At 45.0% G+C, this 20,126-nt stretch overlaps 1 protein-coding gene across 9 annotated transcripts in view; it reads right to left on the bottom strand.

The window, feature by feature from the left end:
• Window positions 1-20,126, bottom strand: part of B3galt5 (beta-1,3-galactosyltransferase 5) — a 105,039-nt gene that overhangs the window by 34,797 nt on the left and 50,116 nt on the right. The window contains exons 1-2 of one of the 9 annotated variants that reach the window (XM_052741319.1): window positions 14,377-14,800; window positions 11,744-11,879 (exon numbers count right to left, since the gene is read on the bottom strand). The exons of 4 other annotated variants lie outside the window; for them this stretch is intronic. The gene's annotated coding sequence lies outside the window, so the exon portion shown is untranslated. Of the gene's footprint in view, window positions 1-11,743; window positions 11,880-13,935; window positions 13,958-14,376; window positions 14,801-20,126 lie in introns of those variants that run through there. 4 more of the 9 variants (XM_052741312.1, XM_052741315.1, XM_052741309.1 and 1 more) reach the window with 4 other exon arrangements.

Genomic DNA, 20,126 nt, shown 5'->3' with positions numbered 1-20,126 from the left:
GAAAGTGTGATAACCAGAGTTTAGCTCTCTAGCACTTGTGTAAAACCTTGGTAAACACAGTGACTCACCTGTAACCCCAATACTAGAGAGGCAGACACAGTGGATCCCTAATTAGCTAGAGGACAGTGGGTCCCCTGGGAACGAACTTACGAATGATTGTGAATCACCATACATCTGCGGGGAACCAAACGCAGGTCCTTTGAAAGAACAGTCAAATCCTTGAGCTCTAGGTCCGACAAGAGACCCCCGCCACCCCAGTAAATAAAATGGAAAACGACTGAGGAAAAAACCCACTTCTGTTATCCACATGCATCCACTCACATGTGAACATGCACACATAAACAAATACACATGCAAAACAAATCTGTTGAGGGAACAAAAAACTTAATTTTATTCTAAAACTGGTGCCTGTGAGTACTAGTTCCAGATTCTAGTTGCTTCCCTGTTAAATCAGCATCATTGTTACTGTATCTACATCCACACCTCAGTATAACCACATCAAATTTAAGAAATGGGCCTTCATCCTGGTTACAAGGCAGCAGTTAACAGCAAGCTTCACAAAGATTAAAATTTCCAATTACTTAGAAAGAAAGAAAATTAGTACTAGGCGTGGTGGTGGGTGAGATCTCAGCATTCAGGAGACTGGGGAAGGAAGAGCTTGAGTTTGAAATCAGCCTCACTAGATAGTAAAACTTTGTCTGAAGGAAGAAAGGGAAGAGGAAGGGAGGAAGGGGGTAGAGATTTGAAGTCAAGTCAAATGAGAAATGAACGATACAACAGCAGACTACACAACAAAGCACGTAAGAGTTTTAGGTACAATCTCTTGAGTGTATTCAAAATTACTTTCACAGGTAAATCCAAACATAGCCTTACGAATTTTCGTTATTAGGCCAAGTTTGGTGGCACATGCCTGCAACCTTCACAACTCAGGAGACTGAAGCAGGAGAATCACAAGTTCACAACAGGCCTTGACTACATAGTGAGGTGCTTGTCTGGTGCTTCCAGCGCTGGGGAGGTGGAGACAGGAGGATCCCTACAGTTTGCTGGCCAGCCAGTCTAGCCAGTGAGAGACCCTGTCCAAAGACAGACATCTCCCGAGGAACTACACCCAAGATTGACTCCTTGCTTCTGAGTGCATGCTCACACAAATGGGAACACTGAGTATCACTTTGGCCTATTGTTGTGTCAAATCATCTCAGCAACTACTGCTACTCTTAATGTGTAGTAGAGCATGGAGCTTGTGTTTCTCTGCTGTTCGCACTAAAATAAAAACCAAGTTCAAGCCAGGCCTGGTGATTCATACATGAAATCACACACTTGGGAGATTGGGGCAGGAGGATCACCATGAGTTCAAGAGCTGCTGCAGAGTGAGCTCCAGATCCTGTCTCCAAAAGCAAACCCACAAAGTTCAGAGTGACCAAAAATATACAAATAGCACACAAAGAGACACAACTCTAGGCGTTTCTTCATACAGGAGGCCAGAGGAGGGACACTGGCTGTATCAGATGTTTACACATGCCTTTTCAGCAAAAGTAGGAAAGGTGAGGCTCTGAAATTTTAAAGTCTCACTAATAATTCCCAGGTTAGAGGAAAGTGAACATAGGCAGTAAATAGGAGACACATGGGAGATGATCCCTTGGCATCAATTCAGACGTCTGGGCTTGCCTCTCCACTGATCACAGAGACAGAAGGTTGAGGCTAGAAGGGCCATTTTTATTAGAAGTAATTGTCTGCAATAGTAACCTACAGAAGTAACCCAAAGAGGATCAACCTACTCTGATAAACACTGCTGATAAAAGGAAACGGGGGGAGAACAGGGATGGCTATGAGGAAAAGTTTGCTGACAAGTATGCATAATAGAAATTGTGAGTCCTTAGATCAAAGCTGTACCCTAACTATCACCAGGACAGATTCATACTTCATCATAAAACAGTGAGAACTATTATATAAGAACTGCCAGAGAGCCTGGCGGTGGTGGCACACGCCTTTAATCCCAGTACTCGGGAGGCAGAGCCAGGTGGATCTCTGTGAGTTCAAGGCCAGCCTGGGCTACCAAGTGAGTTCCAGGAAAGGCGCAAAGCTGCACAGAGAAACCCTGTCTCGAAAAAAAAGAGAAAGAAAAAAAAAGAACTGCCAGAGGAAAAGGCAAATTCTCTAACAGTAATTTCCTATAATTAACAATATAAGCCAAAGATATCTTCAAAATGCTGAAGGGAAATATTTACCAAGCAAGAATTTTTTTTTTTTTTTTTTTTTTTGGTTTTTCGAGACAGGGTTTCTCTGTGTAGCTTTGCGCCTCTCCTGGAACTCACTCGGTAGCCCAGACTGGCCTCGAACTCACAGAGATCCGCCTGCCTCTGCCTCCCGAGTGCTGGGATTAAAGGCGTGCGCCACCACCGCCCGGCCCCAAGCAAGAATTTTTATACCCAGCAAAATTAGCATGCAAAAGTGAAGCCATGATTGAAATATCTTCAAACACATATGTAGAAAGCTTACTATCCATGTAGCTGTTGTCATAGAACATAGTTCTCACTACAAAAAAGAATGAGAGAGTTTATTCCAAGCCAAATATGAGTGAGCATGGCTGAGGGAATATAGATTCACATTGCCCCAAATAACGTGTTCCACTGTGGAAGTAGTTACACGTACTTTTTATAGTCACAGAACAAAAAACCATCAATAGACTTACTAAATACATTGGTGGAAATGACAGATTTATGGCTGAGTAGGGAAATCCTTGCTATAGGTTCAGATGCTGGCTAGTAACATTCTTAACTTTGGGTTGGTGGAAGCCAATGGTCTCTTAAGTTCATGCACTGCAAAGGTTTTACCTGATAGTTAAGAATGTTAGGTTAGATACAGAAGTGGGTGCTAAATTGCTATTAATGAGACTAATGATTATGTAAGATAATTTTGGCTCTTGAGCTACAACATTCCAACTCTACACAATCAGGAAGTTCTGACCAGTCACTCATGTTCAGGACCTCCCACACAGACAGGTGTGTTCCTTTTCCAGGGAACTTCAGTTCGCATAGCCTTTCTCCAGGATTAAAAATGGATATACTGGGACAAGACATTGCATAAACCCATGTGTATGTCACAGGATGTAGGACATGAAAAAGAACATCAAGCAAGAGGCTGAGGTAGTAGGAGATGAATGTTTGCTGCAGTGGGTGAGCTGGAGGGTCTTCTGTGTCAGGAGAAGAAGGCAAAGCAACAAATGAAGCCATGAGACCAATCAAGGAGACAGAGATAACCACAGCTGATAGCTGAAGGAAGAGACTTCCCACCTTTTACAGACAAAAATAGCGTTGAAGATAGAACCTGATGGAGACTAGACAGTAGCACTGAACAGACAAAAAAAAAAAAAAAAAAAAAAAAAAAAAAAGACAGAGAGAGAGGACAAACCAAAAGCAATTCAAAAAAATCAGCAAAAGTCTGAGGTGGAGCGAGAGATAGCCTGGTAGCACCCCGGAAGTACTGCAGTGCACACATTCCAGGTGATACTGATGAATCTGAGGCTTTTCATAAAAAATTAAAAATAAAATACGAAAGACGGGCACCATGGGTATCCAATGAATGGGATGAGTCTGTTGTAATAGGCCAGCTATGAACTGTGTCTCAGTCTCTTTGTTACCTGAGGCTCCTGGTCGTCACTGTTTGGGGATAAGATCCTGCCTCATCTCATCTACGTATACCTTCCCTGGGAAGCAGAACAGCTCCCAGCAAGGCAGCACACAGTCAGCTCTTTGTTTCTTCCCTCACACTAGCCCTACCACCCACCTTCCCTCTCCATCCAGTAACTTCTGTTCAGTATGTGTAACAGCTGATGGAAGCCGCAGATGCAGTCTTATTCCGCTTACTGAAGCATAGCACAGATTTAACACTAAACAAACGAAACTAACCTACATTTAAAATGCTGAAGAAAAGCACAGGAATTGATCCAATATTCGATTGAGTTCAATTTATGCCCATTAAAATGGCTACAATTTCATGTTTACCAAATCCTGGTCAATAAAGACAAGGCGAAGAGGTCTCTTGATAATTAAAGTAATATGAACACCAAATCTTGCATTGTATATAGCTAAAACGCAGGGCTCAGAATCTAAGACGAACAGCAAACAGATGGAAATACAGTTTCTAGACTGCACAGCAGTGAAGGGAAGAAAACCAGAGAGTGGGAAATACCCAATGAAAGACAAAAAATAGAGAATGGAGCTGAAGAAAATGTGGCAAAGAGGACACACATAGTGATCTACTCACATCCAATTGCCTAAGAGAATATATCATAAATGGAGTAAGACAATTTATTTAAAGGTCTGGAGATATTAATAGCACTGGCTGCTCTTTCAGAGGACCTGGGTTCAATTCCCAGCACCCACAATAACAGCTCACAACTGTCTCTAACTCCAGTTCCAGGGGATCCCATACTCTCACAGAGACACACATGCAGGCAGAACACCAATGCACAAAAACAAAAACATGAAGGCAAAAAAAATTTTTAAGATTTTTTTAAAAGACAATTTATTTAAAATAATATTATCAGATTGGGAAAAATGAGCTATACATAACATCTTTAAAAGGAAGGTATAAAGAAAGGTGGGGAATGTGTCTATGGAAAATATCCATAATTGCAGAGAAACTAAAAAAAACTGCTTCAAAAAAAAACTGCCTCCATTAGAATACTATTATTAGGCAGGTAGTGGTGGCGCACGCCTTTAATCCCAGCACTCAGGAGGCAGAGGCAGGAGGATCTCTGTGAGTTAGAGGCCAGCCTGCTCTACAGAACTAATTCCGGGACAGCCAGGACTACTACACAGAGAAACCCTGTCTTGAAAAAACAAACAAAATAATATTATAAATTGTGTGAATGAATTCCAGATCTGAAATGATTTTATAGCAAATCATGAATTCATAAAATTTGCTAAATAAGAAACAAGAGTTGCATAAAAAAAGAACAATCAGACAGTAAGTCTGTAATCAAAAGCTGACCTGCCTCCACTCTAAGTACAACCCAGAAAGATTTAGGGATAAGGTTTTCAAAAACTTTAAAGGAACAGCAATGATTTCATATATATAATTTGTGTCATATATACATATATAGGTGTATATACACATACGTGTATAGCTATGATACCAATGATTTCAATGAAATGGAATGGCCAAGTATGGTGACACCTACCAATAATTTCAGTATTTGGGAGGTAGAGTATGGTGGCTTGAATAGGCATGGCCCCATAGACACATGTGTTTGGATGCTTGGCCAATAGGAATAGGTGTTGTTGTAATAGGTGTGGCCTTCTTGGAGGAAGTGTGTCACTGTGGAGGAGAGCTTTGAGGTCTTATATGCTCAAGCTATGCCCAGTGTGATACACAGTCTCTTTCTGATGCCTGTGAATCAAAATGTTGAACCCTCAGGTCCTTCTCCAGGACCATGTCTGCCTGCATACTGCCATGATTCTCACCATGATGATCATGGACTAAAGCTCTGAAACTACAAGCCAGCCTCCATGAAATGTTTTCCTTTATAAGAGTTGCCATGGTGATGGCGTCTCTTCACAGCGACAGAACCCTAACTAAGATGAGCTGTATTCCCCTCTCTGTATTTGTAATCAAAATATCTAATATAATTAACGACATTAAAACACTCAAGACAGGAGCTGGAGAGATGCCCCAGTGGTTGAGAACACTTCCTGCTCTTTCAAAGGATTCAAGTTCAGTTCCCACTTGCCATTTGGGCAGCTCACAATTTCCTGTAACTCTAATTCCAAGGGATCCAGTCCCATCTTCTGGCCCCCAAATAAGTATATACACATGGCATGAATTCACAAAGACACAAAATATAGTAAAAGTTAATTTTTTAATATAAAGACACCTTACATATGAACATGCTAACTAATAATATAGCTAGGTTATTAAGCCTTTACGGTATTTTTTTCCTGTTTTGGTTTTTCAAGACAGAGTTTCTCTGTGTAGTCCTGGCTGTCCTGGAACTCACTCTGTAGACCAGGCTAGTCTCAAACTCAGAGATCCACCTGTTTCTGCCTCCCAAGTACTGGGATTAAAGGCGTGCACCACTACTGCCCAGCTCCTTTACAATATTATTAGTAAGAATTCATAACTTTATTCTAATGATGAGATGTCAGAAAAATTCAAACTGAAGGATATCCTATGAAACAATCGTCCTGGCACTTCTCAATACGTTAAACTCATGAGAGACAAAGACTGAGACACTATTACAGAGTGAATATGGGAAGATGAAAAACAAGTACAACATGAGGTTCTGGATGTGATCCCAGGCCAGAGTGATGTCAGCAAAAACACTGTGCAAAATGTAAAGAGTGTGGAAATTAAGCATATTGAACCAGGTGTTGTGGTGCATGCCTGTAATCCCAGCACTAAAGGAACTGAAACAGAAGGATCGAGATTTGAGGCCAGCCTCAGCTACATAGCAAGACTCTGTCTGAAAAATATCACCCTGGAATGATGATGATGATAATAATAATAGCAATAATATAATAATAAATGAATGAGTGTGTTGTATCTGCTCTGAAACCAATAAATTACATCCTGACAGAACAACAGTCCTGAAAAATGACAAAATTCTTAACTTGACAAGTGAACTTGAAACTCATATAGAGGACAAAAAACTGACCAGCACCTTACAAAGAAAAACAGAGGGAAACCTGATGCCTGTGAATCCTGCCATTCACTCATAAAGTCAAGAATGTATTAGTGAAGTATAGGCCAAGAGACCAATGCTATGAAATAAATGGTGCCTCCCCAAACAGTCATGCCGGAGTTCTGACCCCAGTATGGCAGAGCCTTCAGGCTATAATTAAGGTTAGATGATGAGGCCCCAGAGAGGGGCCCTAATTCAACTGACTTATTAGAAGAGGAAGAAAGAGAAATGTCAGGCCCCTTGTAATGACAGAAAGTGGAAGTCTGCAACCAGAAGCGAGACCTCACCAGGGGCCAGCCGTCCTGGGACATTGACCTAAGACTTACTTGGTCTCTGCAAGTTTCTACTGCCTAAGTCACCTGGTCTGATAAGCAGACCAAGCTAATCAATAAAAACAGAACAAACAAGTCAGAAACAGATTTACACACTTATAAAGAAGTGGCAGCACACATATGTCACCAGAAAAACACCTGACTATGGAATTCAATCCTGAGAGCACTGGCTACTCACATGGAAAGATCACATTGGAGTCCTTAACTCACAGCTGATCAAAACCAAATGCCAGGTAGGTTAAAACCCAAATGGTTTGCTAAACTTTAAAACCTTTACAACTTTTATAAGAAAATACACCAGAGTGTCTTCAAGAACAGCATTTTCTCTTAAGACAAAAGCACAAACCGTAGATATTTTTTAAAAATTGATGAATTTGATCAAATTAAAAAATGAGAAGGTGTGGTTAGCCAGACTGTGACAGTACAAGCCTCAGATGAGGAAGGGGTATTTGTTCACAGTGTAATTGAAGGCTCTAACAAGCCTCTGCGACCATTAAGAGACATCAAAATGGAAAATAAACAGAAGGTACAAACAGATCACTCACAGAAGAGGAATCCCAAGTAGTAGGCAGACAGACAGACTTTCATAACATGAATATGAAAAATGTTCCCTGTGGGCTTGTGTGAATAAATTATTGGTCCTCAGCATCTGGCCCTGTCTTGGGGAGGCAATGGGCCCTTTGGTGTGGAAGCATGACTAGATAAGGTAGGGGCAGGCCTTTAAGAATTGTAGCCTGGCCTCCTTCTCACCTAAGCTCTATACTTCCTGGTTGGTGTGATTTGACTAGTCACCTCACCTTCCTGCTGCCGGAGACAAGAGTTGGTCCTGACTCCATGCCATCCCTGCTATAATGGACTGTACCTTCTTCACTGTGATCTCAGGTCAGTCCTTCCTCTCAAGTTGCTTCTGTATTGTCAAGTATTTGGTCACAGTGACAAAGAGACAGAGCTAGATAGATGATTGATGATAGACAGATAGATGATAGATAGATAGATAGATAGATAGATAGATAGATAGATAGATAGATAGAAGATGATGGTGATGATGCATAGATGATAGAGAGATAGATGATAGACGATGATGATGAAGATAGACAGATAGATAGATAGATAGATAGATAGATAGATAGATAGATAGATAGACAGTTGATAGAAAATGGATGATGATGGCTAGATAGATGATAGATAGAAGATGGATGATAATAGATAGATAGATAGATAGATAGATAGATAGATAGATAGATAGATAGAGAGAGAGAGAGAGATAGATAGATAGATAGACAGATAGACAGATAGATAGATAGATAAGAGATAGATGATAGATTATAAATAGGTATATGGTGGTAGGTGATAGAGAAATGATATAGATATAGATATAGATAGATACATAGATATACCAAAAAGATATACAATAGAAGTTAGGTAAATTATGTAGATTATAAATAGGAGATAGATGATGGATGGATGGAAACATACATGATAGAGTACCAATAGGTGATAGAGATGGATAGATTATAGATAGATTATAAACTGGTTGATAGATACACCAGGTAGATATTAAATGATAGATAAATGGTACATATTATGAATAGAAAATAGACAAGTGATAAATACATAGATGACAGAAAACTAGTAGGTGATAGATGGATAAATGATAGACAAGAAAATATAGATGATAAATACAAAGGCAAGTGAAAAATGGATAGATCAATCAATAGATGATAATGACAGATTGATAAATAAGCAAGAGATAGACAAATCATAGGCTAATATCTATATATGAATGAAAAACACAACCAGCTGTGCTAGAAAACAGGTAAATGTTTCTTCTTCTTCTTCTTCTTCTTCTTCTTCTTCTTCTTCTTCTTCTTCTTCTTCTTCTTCTTCTTCTTTTTCTTCTTCTTTTTCTTCTTCTTCTTCCTCTTCTTCCTCTTCTTTGGTTTTTTTTGAGACAGGGTTTCTCTGTGTAACCCTGGCTATCCAGGAACTCACTCTGTAGACCAGGCTGCCCTTGAACTCACAGAGATCTCCTGAGTGCTGGGATTAAAGGTGTGCACCAACACCACCCAGCTCAGGTAAATGCATCTTAAAGCAATAAGACTGAGCTACTACTTTTTGTATTAAAAATGAAAGGGTCCAGTGATTCTATGTGTTGGCAAAGTGTGGGGAACCAGGCACTGAGTTACTGAATCATATGGTTAGTGGGAGTGTGATTTAGCGCAGCTCCCTACCCTCCCAAGTGGCATCCTTCAGAATTTAGGACCGATGGAGACACACATGACCTGGAAGTCAGTTATGCTCATACAGATAGACCCTAAATCTTCAGGAAATCACACAGTTGTGCAAGAGGAGACACACCAGGAATGCTGGTTTTATATTAAAATGTAAAACATCTGAATATTCAGCAATAGTGATGAAAATGCAGAAATTAGTGCTACGCCTTAATACCAGTAAATTTCGAAAGCATACAGGTAGTGATGTGAGATACAGACTCACATGTAGAGGTCTGAAGGATGGATGAAGAATCCAGAGCAGTGAGAAAGGGTAAAAGGCTGGGAGAGATAAAAGGCAATGCTCTATGACCCACTCACATTTAGTGTCTCACCTTATAAGTCACAAGCAGGTGCCACTAATGTGACAGGGACATGCTCACACATAACTTGTCTGCTGCTCTCTGACTTTACTACATGCCTGAAATAGTTTACAATTTTAAGGAATATAAATTTGATTCCTACCTGACCTGAGTAGGCTGGAAAACATGTTTTGGTAAAATAACGTGAAAAGCAGTCTGCCTGTCATAATTATTCACACCGCCTGATGCCTCTCCCCTTTTTTCATAGTCTGGGACAACAAAGAAGTAGATTGTGGTACTCAGGGCTCCACTAAACCTCTGAGAAGAAGGTGAATAAAATCTGTGTAAGAGGGAGGCAATGACGAATGGTCAGCTTAACTTGTACCTACAGAGGCAGCCAACCAGGTGTCCCTGCCCTTGTTAAACAAGAGTGGCGGCCCAGCTACTCTGAAAGAAGGAACTCCCAGAAGTGGATCAAAGGCAAGGCGATAAATGCACTGCTCCCTGGAGAAATTGGGAATATTCTGTCAGCAAAACACAATGGACACAGGAAATGACAAGAGACCCAGGAGATTAAAAGAGGGACTTGCAGAGCTAACACTTGGCAGTTAAAACACCCCGAGGGAACAAAGAAATGAGGTCTTGCAAGAAAGAGAATAGACAGCCTTGAGCGGTGGCACTGGAAAGGGAGTTTAGACTCGGAGAATCAAAAGCTACATGGGAGAGACTCCAAACTTGAGCCAGCACAGGACCACTGTGCCCCAAAGTCTGTCCTCTATTTTTGCCATTCTACTGTGCCCCAAAATATATGTCTCGTACCAATTGGCAATTATTCTTAAAACCAAGTTATTTTATAATTTGAGAAGCTTTTTTATTTCTCTCTATACCCAAGCAAAATTCAACAGAGAGCTTAGGAAATGATAGGTAAACAATGGCTGCAATAATCATTATCACTAGTGCCACAAGGAAAGATGGGACCAAACAGTCCTCATGTGCACCCAGAGAAATAATATTATCAGCCTCTATGGTGTCAAGGGACAGAACGGAAGTACAGGGTTGAAGTAATCTGCCCGAGTTCTGCTGTCTCTCCATTGAGTACATAGGGAATAAGGGAGTGATCAACTACATTTTTAGCCCTGTTTGGTCCCAAATGACTTCTAGCTCTTATTGTGGATGTGGGATGATGATGTTCAAAATCAGATATAAAAAGTCTGGTTGAAATCTTTACCAAGTGAATACAATTACATAATATTCTAAACCCTTGATCTTGGTTTTCAACTCAATACCATGTTATTTTTGTCAGGTCCAAAAGAAACTAGGGACAAATGGCTCTATCTATGATGCCTATTAGCATACAAAGCATAAACTGGTTTCCAGGCTCACCAAGTTCCTGGGCTCCTCTCAGCCCTTCCAACCCTGCCCCCTAAACCTCTCCAGCTCAGGAAATTCCCTTCCCCCAGCGTCTCATTCCTGCATAACCCTGCCATTTCATCCAAGCGCCCTCTTGATCTTCTCTCTTCTTTGTGTTCTCTTTCTCTCTCTCTCTCTCTCTCTCTCTCTCTCTCTCTCTCTCTCTCTCTCTCTCTCCTTCCTCTCTCGCTCCCCTCTCCCTGCTCCCTTCTCCTCTCAAAGCTCAGTTCAGTCTACTGATCAGACTGAGTTCTAAGGGGTATGACATAAATGCAGAGTTTATCATGGGAATGGGGCAGATTTCCAGGAGTCAGGGTGTTTCCTCTTTCCCTCCCTAATTTGGGCATGCTCAAATCTTTCTCAGCATTGGTGGGTGTGTTCTTATTCCTATATTGAAATTATAATGAGCCTGGGTTCATCTGGTATGTCAACATGGCATCTAGACCAGATAGATCTGGTCTGGAACATCACCACCACCACCCCTTAGCTGGGTGGTTGGGAATACTAACTAACTTAATAACTAGCACCCAAGGACTGTGATTTCCACAGTCCAGGGTTTAACCTTTGCCATACAACTGACAGGACAGCTGGTCACCGGTTGTTTCAGGGTTCAGTCTGCTGACATTCAGTCTCATGATCCTGGTTTTACATTGAGAGTCATGTGACTTCACCAAAACCTCTGTCATCCATCTCACCCACCCTTTTACTTTGCAGCTTCAGACGTGGGATCAGATAATTCCCTCTTACCAGAAGCAAAGGAAAGCGTTGTCCAAACCCACGGGAGGCCAGCCACAGAGCCTGATGGAGTGCGATCCCCAAGCCTAGCCAGAGGACAGCCTGAAACCAGGGAAGTGGAAAGATCCCTTGCCAGTCATCTGTTCCCCTGATGGCAGGGAAGTGGGCAGAGATAAGCAATAGGGATCAGGAGAGAAGTCAATTGTGTGTCTTGGAGGCCACTCCCCAACTCCCATCCCCACCCTCCTCACCCCCAACCCCACCCCAGCCCCTAAACACACACACACACACACACACACACACACACACACACACACACACACACACACACACACACCCTCAGCTCACCCAACCCAGGGTGGGGTAGGGACAATGCAGTGAGCTCCTGGTAGCTGATACTTAGAGTCAGGGAAAGGACATGGTAGTGTAAGTTCTGTCAGATTCAAGGAAGACTCTCATCCTGTTCAGTCATCTCACTTATCGGGGACAGCTGTGCAAGGCCACAGGAACCATGAGTGGTTCCCAGGACCAGGATCTACTCTTGACAGAAAACCCAGGAGAAATAGGATCCAATGTCCAGTTAAATGGGTGAACAGGACAGACGGCATGTTTCTGAGCTCCGAGCCCAAGGCCAAGGCCATGCCCAGGAAAGCAGAGATTGTCTCTGGAAGTCCTTCTAAGATCCTCTGCACTGACCTAACTTTCCTGTCCACTGCCTGTAACCAGAGAGTGAGAACAGAAGGAGGAAAGCCCAGCTGAAAGGGGACTCACCAGCAGGCAACGGCCTCATCTCATAACATCCAGTCTCTGAGATGCCCATTGTTTATTCAGAGCACCTGCCCAAAACCCACAGAGGAAGGGACATCTGTTGAGAGGAACGTTCATAAAGGAATAACTGTCTGGGTCATGCTAGGGCGGGGTGGGGGTGGAGAGAAGGAAGAAGAAAGAATCTGCTCCCCAAGATCACTTCCGGGACTTGAGGACAACAGCCCCGCCCTGAGCTTTTCCCTCAAAATTAGACTTTCTTTTTTAATTCGCCTTTCAGGTGAACTACTTGGAAAGAGAAGACAAAATCTGAAGGTAACAAAAAGCAGACCTCTGCACAATCACTCCTCAAGACATACACGATCTCTTTGAAGACAAATTTTCGTGTTACTCAAACTATTCTTTTAGAGAAGAAACACTGAAAAAGATGGACAGGTACAGGGGCATGCACAAGACTGGAGGGGTGATTGACAGGCAGGCAAACAGGCAGGTGTTTTCGTTGATGTTGTTGCTGTTTTCAGATCTGAAGATTGAGCTGGGGCCTCCCACATGCCAGGACGACTCTACCACTAAGCTATATTCCTTGTCCAAGGCTATAATTTAACTGAAAAGCTTCATTATACAAGAAAGGACAAGCCAGGTGATGGTGGCAATGGTGGTGGCAATCGTGGCGCATGCCTTTAATCCCAGCACTTGGGAAGCAGAGCCAGGCAGATCTCTGTGAGTTCGAGGCCAACCTGGGCTACAGAGTGAGATCCAGGACAGTCAGGGCTGCACAGAGAACCCCTGTATCGGAAAAAAGAAGGAGGAGGAGGAGGAAAAAAGAAAGGAAGGGAGAGAGAGGGAAAAAAGAAAGACAGAGAGAAAGGAAAGAAAGAAGGAAGGAAGGAAGGAAGGAAGGAAGGAAGGAAGGAAGGAAGGAAAGAAAGAAAAAAGAAAAAAGAGAAAAGAATGGGCATATAAGCATGTATATCACTCAGCCATGCAACTAAGAATTCCCTACATTCATAAAATGGACAAGAGCAGCCACTGGGTACCCCAGTACTGACTGGAGCAAGACCTTTTCCCAGATCCCACCTCATTCAAACCTCTCCCCCATCCCTTTGGCCCAGCGCAGAAATAGTAAATGAGAGAGATACAAACAATGCTATATGCACATAACAAAGAATCTTAAGTTTGTTGAGCAAATAGAAAAGTGAAAAAGAAATTTACAACAGAATTCTTCTGATTTAGTTTCCATTATTTGGAAGGTGACTCTGTTCCCCTAAAATTAGAAATCTGTGAACTGAAACGGGATGAGGGGGCAGGGGAGTCCCCCAAATGCTGTATTTTCTGAATGTTTACCCTTGGTGGGTGCACACACTCATCATCATCATTATCATCATCATCGCACAGCTTTCCCCTAACCACTCCCCCCAAAAAAAGAAAATGTTGATTACCAAGCTCAAGGCACTCCCGGGATTTGGAAATGACCAGAAGAGCCATCCCCAGGAAGTCAGCCCTGGCTGAGAAGACGGCTTTTTCCTTTCTTGTTCTCAGCCCTGGGCCCACACACTGCAGGAGCTGCTGCGGCAGGATGCTTCCGAGTTGGTTTTAGAATTTGATTTGATTGATGTTATTTTCTCTAGCTCGGGCTGTTCTTTTGAATCATGTGCTGTGTGCATATGATGTGTAGCCCTCATTTATGTGTGTGCTGTAACCCACCCAGAAACACAACTTCCTTCAGTGTGGTATGTATACAAGTCTCTGTCAGTGAACCCAGGCTCGCACCAAGCTCTGTGACATCTCTGCCTTAATTTTACAGGAAGAAGGAACACAAGGGTGCCAGCCTGCCCTGCGGTCCCCAGTCCCCTCGCCCTGGGACCCCGGCAGTCCCTTACCTTCGTCCGGCTGGAGCTGAGGCTGGGGTAGGGCCAGGGCTCAGGCGGCCCGCAGGCGCTGTCCAGGCCGGGGCGTCTCTGGCTGGGCAGGCATTTGCAGGTGGGAGGAGCGCGCGGCAATGCGCTCAGGGACTGTGATAGGTGCGCAGTGGCGGGAGGAGGCGCACTTGACTCCCACAGCGCAGCGGCGGGTCAGTCAGTGCCTGGGCCCCAGGACCACAGACCTGCTAGCTGCGCTGCAGAGAAGCAGCAGAACTGTCTGCGAAGGTCCCGCCTCCCGAGTGCGCTGGCCAGAGCATCTTCCCTGGCACCAGCAATTGCGCAGATCCTCTGCGGGGCCGCCGCTGGCTCTGCGCCCTGGCCCTCCCAGGGGACAATCTCGAAGTTAACTTTGAATTTACTCCGGTGCAAGCCAAGCTTTGGGGTCCCGTGTTTCCCAGGCCCCAGAGGCCTCCGAAGACCACATGCTCCCTTGCCGAGAGAGACCGGGGGCGGGGGGGGGGGGGGGCACGGAGGGATGTGATTCTCATATGAAACATGTGTGCAAGGTCAAAGAACCTCGTGGGGAGATGTGCCTGCATCCTAATCACTGGGGCAATTTCCCCGTTTTTGCAGATGCACAGGAGAGTTAAGAGGTCGGTGCTGAGTAATGCCCTCTGCCACAGGACGAGTGGAAACAGAACACAAATGTGTTGGTGGACGAGAGGGAAAGAAGCTAGCTGGGAGAGCAGAAGACACCAGACCCTTCTCTGGCCTGAAAAACGTTCATTTATTTATGGGCCCTTATGTACACAACTGCACGGTATTTTTACCAATTGAACACTGCTCTAACTCTTTAGCCTGAATCACGCAGTAAAAATCTCTGGGAAGTTCTGAAGATGCCCAGTGCACAGCTCCCATCCCAAACCAGTGGGTGTCGCTTTCCCCCCCCCCCCCCTTAAAGTCCTGTCTTTAGTGGTCTCAGAACAATGCAGGTCCTTGTTTGCCTACAGTTAGAATGCCATTGTTTTTACACAAAGACAAATGGGCTCCTGGGCTAGGGACTTGGAGCAAAATTTTAGGATGACTGGAGTTCACAGCCAGAATGATATGAAATCCTTTCAGAGAAGGGGAGGGGGGGGTCTGTGGGTTGTGGGAACTGCAGTCTCTGTGGGAGAGGAAAGGAGTTCAGTGAAGCACTGCCATCACCCACAGTTATTAAACTCCCACGCTATTCTGTGCAGGGCTTCATGCAGAAGCTCAGTTTCCTGGGGTAACCAGGGCCTAGTGTACAACAAGCAGAACCAGGTTGTATGGAGCCTCCTGCGGCCCAGGGGATGCTGAACCACCCACAGGGTGAAGGACTCTGCAGCCACTATCCTCCACACCTGGTCTCTCTCTGTCCTGACCCTCCCTGACCTCAGGGCAGTCCCTCTCTCCACCTTTCTCGTAGCCTCTCAGCCAAGGTCACCTTGGCTCTGACAGTTCATGCAACTGGGGGATGTGACCAGAGGCAGGAGTGTTTCTTTGTTTCTGTGTTTGCTTAGTTTACAAAATGGTGGGTTCGATTATGACATTACATCACATTGTCCTTTGCTGAGATTCTCTCTGGCCTGGAGTGATGGGACTGGGGGTCCCCTCTGAGGGTGCAGCCTGGGTTGCAGGGGTGGTGAAATCCTGTCCTGGGCAGAGTTGTGGCTGGGATCTGGAGGATAAGGAGAGATCGTTCCAGGTAGAGGGGCTGGCCAGATTCAAACCTGCAATGGGAACATACCTGCCTGGGTCTCCATATTCCTGTGTGGGAAATGGGCTAACAGCAGACGGCGGGTGAGGTAGGTTCATGTGTTTAATTGCTGGGCCCAGGGAAGCCCACTGGAAAATGAGCTAGGCTTGGCCTTTGGGCTTGGAGGTGTCTGTTAAGAGGGGAGATGCTCCTGACCAAAGTTCAGAGACTAAAGTTCTGACACTGTTCCAGGCTGTGAGCTCTGCTGTTTCTGTCATGGGGGTGGTTTTGTTATCTGTGAGCTATACCTCTTCTCTGTATGTCCTTAATGGGACACCCAGTCACCATCCAAACCCTCGGCAGAGCCTAGTACCAGAGACTACCACTCAAAACATCCATCCTTCAGGGACCACAGTGACCCCAAAACAGCACACCCCTACCTCAGCTGGAGTGACTGTTGTTAGGTCTAACCATTCTTTGTTGTGGTAAGGTGTTTGGCAGTGTCCCTGGTATCCATCGTCTGCTGCCAGCACCGAGTACACACGAGCGTGTGCACACACATGTGACACCCAATAATGTCTCTGGCTCAGCAAATGTTCTGTGGAGAGAAAAAGTGTCTACAGTTGAGAACTACTACTCCAGTGGAAAGAGTAGGACCCAGACTGGCATGTGGAAGATGAGCAAGCTGGACCAGTTAACGAGATGAGGAGCGGATGTCGTCTGGTGTCTGTGGTGTGGCAGCTGGGGATAGCGAAAGTGGTGAGTTCTTTCACAGTGTGGGTAGCACTGAAAGGAACAGACCAACGCCTTCTTCCAGGGCTGGCCTGGCTTGGTCGTGGGACACAGGCAAAGTGTTGCTCGCCTGCTTCTCACTCTTTTCAGAGTGTCTCAAGCAATTGCCAGCAAGCTACCCCTGGCTCCTGAGCCAAGAACCTGGGCAGGGGCAGCCTCTGGCTCGAAGATCCAGAGACGTTCTGTGAGGTTCTGTGAAGCCTGGAAGATGGTTCTCCTAGGGAAGCCACTATCCTAATTACAACGGGAAGGTTTTTCAGACCCACAGCAGTTTTCTGGACCATTAAACACAGCTGTCTAGTGGAACAGGAGGAGGGTCACTGGGACTGAGAGAGGGTAAATTGACTGCAGCTCAGAGTTTGAGCACTGGGTGCAGAGAACCACGGACAGTGAGGCCTCTGCCCCAGGGTCCTTGTGATCTGCATTCCTGTACCACCAGGGGACACTGCCTCTGTGTGCCAGACTGTCCTTTCCCTACCTGGGCGGGGGCCTTCAGTAGGGTGGCAGAGTAGAAGAGGGTTTCATACCCTCCCTTTGGCGCACATCTGTTGCAACCTGCCCCTATCCATGGCAGAGAGTTAAGGCTGAGGCCAGTGGTATCATCCATACTGGCATGTAAGCAGCCCTTATTCCTGTAAGCAGGTGGATCTCATTGCCCCGGTGATGGAGTCCACCCTCTGGAAGGCTGAACAGACCACACTGGAGAAAAGGAGGGATGGGTTAGTGGAGGAAGGCTGCCTTTGGAGGCCTTTGGTGACCTCTGAAGTGTGGAACCTGGCCGCCACCGCAGGGAGAGGATGGGTCTCTGGATGTGGAGTGCCCTCCCAGCGGCTCATGCCTTAAAGACTTGTTGGAGAAGCAATGGGATCCCAGGGACTCTGGTCTCATAAGTGGTTTTAGTACCTTGGTGGATTTGTCACTTGATGGGGGGGGGGGGGGTAGAGGGCAAAATACAGCTGAAGGAAATGATCACTGGCGGTGTGTCCTGGGAAGTGTGTGTGTGTGTGTGTGTGTGTGTGTGTGTGTGTGTGTGTGTGTGTGTGTGTGTGTGTGTGAAGAGAGATTCCTGATAGGCAGCAGATAGGGAGAAGGGTCTCTGATAGATAATAAAATGGACAAACTCAGCATCTTCCTCCCTCTTCTCACCTGAAACAAAGGCCTGGTGGGCTTTTTCTCCTGCCAGCAGGGCGCCTCTGTCAGCCAACCAGGACATGTTTACCTCAAGTGTGGGCCTAGCAAACTCCCTGTCTTCGTTCGAATTGACCAGCCTTAAGTTAGGGCAAGAAGAAACCAGATGCGGGGCTTCCGAGTGCTCCCTCTCTTTTACAGAGGGTCTTTTTCTGTAAAAGCTTGTCTTTGTCTGCTGGTTCTGGTTCTGAGATTTTTCCCTGATGCTCCATGTTGTATTCAAGATTTTTTTTTTGCCTCTTCCTTCTTTAGCTGGCAGAGAAAATGAACTCTAGCAGGATTACTAGAAGGTAATGTGTGTGCGTTACATGTATTTGTGTACATGTGTACCCACCCACATATGCACAGACGCACATGCCAGAGGTCAATATCTGGTATCTTCCTTGGCCTCTCTCCACCTTATTTTTTAAGACAGGGTCTCTCATTGACTCTGAAGCTTAACATTTTGGATAGACTGGGTGGCCAGCAAGTCCAAAATCCTCCTGTTTCCACCCCTACAGCAACACAATCACAGTTACGGTCAAACACCTCTGCGGCTGAGTACTCAGGATCTAAACTCAGTCCTCACACTGTGCAGCAAGCACCTTCCCTGCTATACTGACTGGTTTTGTGTCAACTTGACACAAGCTAGATTCATCAGAGAGAAAGGAGCCTCAGTTGAAGAAATGCCTCCATGAGATCCAGCTGTAGGGCATTTTTCTTAATTAGTGATTCATGGGGGAGGGCCCAGCCCATTGTGGATGGTGCCATTCCTAGGCTGGAGGTCTGTCCCAGCCAGCAGGATCTTCAGCAGAGACCCTAGAAGGGGGAATGGCAAATGAAAGGAACAAGAGACACAAAGAATTGACAGCAAGACAGTATTGTGATCAAGCTGCAAAATTTAATTTTTCTCAGGTGGGTTTTATAGTAAGCAGACCAAGAAACTTTCTTTGGGAAAAGATCAGGGGACTGTTGAGTTGCCAAGCAACCCAACCAAGCAACCTAGCCACAAAACATTGTTACTAATGGTCACTGTAGCAGAAAGATAAGGAAATGTTAAGTTATTTTCTAATAACTCAAGACTTGTCCAGGCATGTCAAAAGTTTCTGGTTAGTGGGTCAATACTGGACAACAGAAACTTAACTCAGGCAGGCAATATGGCATGGCTCTTAAAATTGTCCTCAGCAGTGGTCCTGGGTTCAAAAGAAAGCAGGCTGAGCAAACCATGGGAAGCAAGTCAGTAAGCAGCACCCCTCCGTGGCCTCTGCCTCAGCTCCTGCCTCCAGGGTCCTGCCCTGTTTGAGTTCCTGTCTTGACTTCCTTCAATAATGAACAACAATATCTAAGTGTAAGCCAAATAAACCCTTTTCTCCCCAACTTTCTTTTTGGTCGTGGTGTTTCCTTGCAGCAGTAGAAACCCTAACAAAGACTCCTACCAAGCCATCTTCCTAGCCCTTTGTCTCTGGCCACTTGCTCTCCATCTGCATCCTGATGACCATGAAGTGAGCAGTCTCTGCATGCAGTCCTGCCTCACAGTGCCCTCCCTCGCTTCAGAGGGTTCAACCAACCACGACTCAGATAAACCCTACCTCCTTAACGACTAGTTTCTCTCAGATATTTGTCATAGGGACAAGAGGGTAACTAACAAACCCTAACAAATATGGAGCATATTGGCTCACATCGGTACGCTTTCCAGTTTGTATTTAAGTATGTTATTTATTTAACACTTAGGGTCTCTTTTTGATTTCCTGTTGCTGTGGTAAACACCTTGACAAAATCAACCTAGGGAGGAAGGGTTTACTGGGCTCAGAATTCCAGGTTATGGTCCATCTCCACAGGGAAGTCCACGCGGCGGTGAGGTGCTATGGAATGGTCTGTATGTTAAATTACTCTGATTGGTCAATAAATAAAACACTGATTGGCCAGTGGCCAGGCAGGAAGTATAGGCGGGACTAACAGAGAGGAGAATTGAGAGAACAGGAAGGTGGGAGGAGACACTACCAGCCGCCGCCAGGACAAGCAGCATGTGAAGACGCCGGTAAGCCACGAGCCACATGACAAGGTATAGATTTATGGAAATGGATTAATT

The sequence above is a fragment of the Peromyscus californicus genome, unplaced genomic scaffold (genome assembly GCF_007827085.1).
Source record: "Peromyscus californicus insignis strain IS unplaced genomic scaffold, ASM782708v3 Scaffold_16__1_contigs__length_79575227, whole genome shotgun sequence".
Lineage (NCBI taxonomy): Eukaryota > Metazoa > Chordata > Mammalia > Rodentia > Cricetidae > Peromyscus > Peromyscus californicus.
Note: the sequence above shows the minus strand (reverse complement) of the source record. Positions and strands in the feature narration are given on the sequence as shown.